The following is a 4,922-nucleotide window of genomic DNA, read 5'->3' as shown; positions in this document are numbered from 1 at the left end:
ACCTACATAAGTGTATATATATATATATATATATATATATATATATATATATATATATATATATATATATATATATATATATATATAAAATAAATGCTATGTCTGCATTATATGTGATGTAGCCACATGTGGAAGTCTTTTCTTTTTTCACTTATTTTTATTGCTCTGTTGATTACGTTTCTTTCAGTGTGACATAAAACCAATAAAGCTATGAAGACATTTGTCCCGTGGCTGTAAATAAATACAGGGAATTGTTTTATATCTTAATGTCTCATTGTATTGCTTCATGTATGACACATTTATTTTAAAATAAACTGTTTCATTTCCTCCTGATATGATTTGTATATTCCAGGTGTGTGCAATGCCTCCTTTATACAATGAAGGTAAAAACACATTTGCAAAGGGTAACCTGGTCATTCTCCATCATAGCTCCTCTTGCAGCTTCCTCTGGTCACCTGATGCATTTAAGGAATTGAGACAGCCTTCAGCATGGTGTACTGAGATTGATTTCCTGCTCTCAGGCAGAAGGACGGAGAAGAAAGGAGGCAGACATTGTAGAAATATGAAAACCCTCTAATGTGGACTTTTTTCAGTAATTTCAGGAGCTCTTATATTTGTTATTAGTTATATTAAATGAATGGAAAGAATGGCCAATATGAACATTTATATGGAGGAATTAAAATAATAAATAATTCCAGCCCTTTTAATATTGTGAGAACATAATGTATGTTTGTGTATGTTTGTAATTAGAGTACATATAGAGCATCATTCCTCAGGTGTAGAATGGAGTTAAAAAATAAAAATGCAAATTTCTCAGTTTAATGAACATTTTTGTGATGAACTTAGAATATATTTGTAATAACAGAAGGACTAAATGCTAAAATTGGTCTGATATTTTCTTTTGTTTATGTTTATTGTTCATATTATATAGTTAACATGTAAATATTTGGAAATAAAACTTACATCAAGCCATAAACTCTGATAAAAATTAGTTGAATCCCTCAGTCCTCTTCATGAAATATAACGGGATGGTTTGTTTATGTCTCCTCTCAGCACTGTTGTTTTTGCCCTGCAGATGGAGCCACTAACACAAGCAACCTGTGACGAAGTCTGCAGACTACAGTGAGAGTCGCTAATGTAGACTTTTAAAATAAATTAATGTATGTGTGACATTTCTTCCTGCTACATTTTTGACACTGGGAAGTAATCATGTAAAGGTAATGACATAGTTGAAAAAACTGTGCTTTTATAAATAGTTTTAGAGTCGGTCTCAGAGACTAAAGGTTTTAATCAGTCTTTTGTAATTACTTATTTTCCATCTGTTAACAAAAATGAATACACATATAATTTAGATTAATGAGATATGAAATAACATGAAAAAAACGTCTGAATACAAATTTTCTTTCTTCATCCATCAATGGAACACATCAGCTTTTCAGAAACTTTTCAACTTTATTTTCATTTTGCTTACCCTTCACTGTTTATTGTTTATATCCACAGTTTTTGTTTGTTTGTTTTTCTCATTACTTACATGTACACAAAACAAGTCTCAGACCTCCCCTCTCTCCAGTCTGAGCTGAAAGACCTACACTCCCTCCCATCAAGAGTGTTTGCTGAACGCTGCGTTTGAACTGCTGCTCCTGAGCTTGTTACCACATGGCGTTTTCAGGAAGTCAATTAGCCCTTTTCTGTCACAGTTCATTAGCTCGAATCACAAGACGAGGGAAAGAGAAAGCAAGATGGAGGGATGCACTGACTCTTTACTGACGCTGTTATAATAATGTTCAATTAGCAAAGCAAACAATCAAACCAGCAATGCAGGGGAAGAAGTGATCACTGATGGAAACTATTGTACAAAGAGCTCCAATAGTATGGACAGCCATCAAAACTGAACACTGGAACTGGGTTTTCATGTAGTACTCATCCTTCTTGTTCACACACTGGTGGTTTATCAGGATATTTGTTATCAATTTTAAATGAGTTGCACAAAGTATAGGCTGTGCATGTCAGCTTTTTTAATTTTTCCACATAAGTAGGTAACAATGCACCTGTCCAGCATGTACCCTGTCCCTCACCCAATTACAGCTGGGACCAGTTCCAACCCCCCCCCCCCCCCCCCCCCCCTCCCCGCCCCCAATCCCCCCCAGGTTTCAGTTAGAAAAATAATTAAAGATCAAATATTAGACATGTTGTAACTATATAATTCTTTGACTTGTATTATAAACACTACACTTATATTTTCACCAGTGCATGGCACAGAAAAAGAAAAGCAATAACTCAGCAGCAGGAATATAGCTAATTTCAACATTCATAACTGATTAAGTCTTAAAGTTTGCATTATAGGTGTGTGCACTATTCTAGTTAGTGCACTAGACCTCTGCTGTGTTTGTGGTGCCTTTTGGAGCATTTTCAGGAATCTGATAAATATTATGGATGGACTGTCCAAGAAAGTCTGCACTCAGTTTTGGGGATTGAAGTTCTAGTATTTTATTTGTATGTTACTTAGCACTAATTAGTAGGTATCTGTTGGTGTTACCTGGTGTTAGCGCTCTATTGTTTGGTTAAATGCTAGTTCTGGCTCTGATTGGGTCAAAGTGATGAAATTCAGGCTTCAGGCACTGAAAGCCAGTCAGTTACGCTTTCTTGTTGAAAAAGAACAAAGAGAAATTTGGACTCTATTGCAGGCAGATTGACTCTGGCATCACATCTAAATGGATTACTTTAAGAGGGTTGAGAAAGTTTACAAATTAACACTGAGGATATTCTGCTTGATTCTGATTCTGATTATTACATTTAATAAACTTGATTATTTTGTTCCTAAAAGACTTCAGGTCTTACATCTAGGATATCTACTGTAGGTAGATGGTTCATAATGGTCAATAAGACATTGTGTATTGAGATTTAAAGGAATTCACCAGGCCGACCATTGCTGCACAACACTGATGTTGCTGTATGACATCATGAGACCAGATCCTAAACCTGTTGGAATCAACTGCTTAAGGCAGGACCACTGCCTGAGGTGAAGCTTAAGCTAAAAGTCCCCATTAGTGGAGGCCATCAAACGTCACTGCTGATTTCAGCATGCACCTATGATAAAAAGGCTGGATTACCTGGATATTTAACCAAAGGATATGAGCTGTGGTTGCAGTGTAGTAACTGAACTGCATTTGCTGGGCCATAGTGGAGAGATAAACAGTTTCCAAGTGTTTTAACATGTTAAGCAGACAAACAGCCAATTGGAATGTTGCCAGCAAGAGACAGTTAAGCTTTTCTAATGACTGAAAGTGATTAAAAGTGTCATGACGTGATCGAACTACAGTCAGCTGTTTGTTGTGTAAATGACAGTCTGCCCAAAGCTTCTAACCCTGCCGAAAGATGAGTCCTGTCATTGGAAAAAGACGTGCAAGTTCTTGAACCAAACACTTGAGACTGTTGCTGACAGAAGGATGGGCTTGTGCCAAAAATATATGATGTTTTGTAAACACAGGTTATTGCTAAAAAAAGAAATCCCCAGGAGTTTTAGGAGAGCAAAAACAGGGAAGAAGAATGTGAATATTCAAGATTCGAGGTTGTTTTATTGTCATGTGTACGTAAACAGTCAGTTACACTGAACAGTGAAATTGTTATTCTGCACTTCTTCTGCTCCAGCTCAATAATAATAAATATGAAAAAAAAGTAGATTAAATTTAGATTATATATGTGTGTGTGTGTATATATATATATATAATCTAAAAAGAAGGGCAGAAAAAATAAAATAAAACAAACAATAATAATAATAACAAATGAACTATACAAAATAGACAACTTATGTACATGAGGCAGACCATATAGAGGAAGTTGCAGTGAATGAAGTGTGTTGTGTAATGGTACGACAGTGTAAGCAGTCTTGTGTAAAGTGTCTGAGGTGTAAAGTGTCTATGCATATAATGCAGTTTGCAGTCCACAATACAAAGCAGGAGAACTGTGTATGTGTGTATCAGTCCTCATGTCATGTGAATACTGAACTAATTGAAAGCTCAATTTCACATAATATCACTTTAGAAAGGAGAAGTCTGTTTGGAAGTTTTAGCTTGTTTCAACACCCTCAAACAACCACAAACCTTTTGCTTGATCCTGCAATTCAGGCCAGACATTTAAGAAATAACAGAAATGCATACTGGTATCAACATTTAAATGAAGTCCCCATAGACTCACATGTTAAAATGTTGCAGAAATAAACCTGTTTGCAGTCGGGTACAAAAAAATTGCTTTCTGTAGTTCTTTATGATTTTTACACAACTCACTCCATTCAACTGTGTTAGATTTAAACATTATTAGAACTTGAAAGCTTTAATTGATAGGTGAGAGGCAGCTTTGCTGCTATCTACTTGGCTTCACCAGTCATATCACTCATTTGTGGTGTTGTTGGTTTTAATCATCCAACAAATAAAATGGCTTGTTTTGCAGCAATTGGACTAACGAACTGTACAAGAAATCTGTGCCTCTGTATTTTTTTTATGGGATTTTAATTCTAGTTTTTTTATTTGTATATTACTTGGTAATAACTAGCAGGTATCTGTATCACTGCAATGCATCCATGCGGTTTACAAATGATGCACTTTGTTAACTATGCTAGCATCCAAATGCGGTCGCCCAAAATGCTCATTTATAAAATATCTATGTGTCAAATTGTCACCGTTTACCCCATTAATACAAATTGCACCAAGACATGATCAGGGTGTGCTCATCCTGACCTTTGACCTCCTTCTGGAATGAGGAGGAGAGGGGTTTGATCTATAGGAAGGTTTCCATCCCCCAATTTTCCTGGAAAAAAAATCATGGAAATCTCCCCTGAAGCTGCAAGTCAGATACTAAGAGGGTGGAGCAAAGATCAGCTCACACTGAAGACCAACACCTGCTCCTCTTTATGGAAGGGGACAACC

The sequence above is a fragment of the Archocentrus centrarchus genome, chromosome 11, assembly GCF_007364275.1.
Source record: "Archocentrus centrarchus isolate MPI-CPG fArcCen1 chromosome 11, fArcCen1, whole genome shotgun sequence".
In the NCBI taxonomy this organism is placed as follows: domain Eukaryota; kingdom Metazoa; phylum Chordata; class Actinopteri; order Cichliformes; family Cichlidae; genus Archocentrus; species Archocentrus centrarchus.
Note: the sequence above shows the minus strand (reverse complement) of the source record.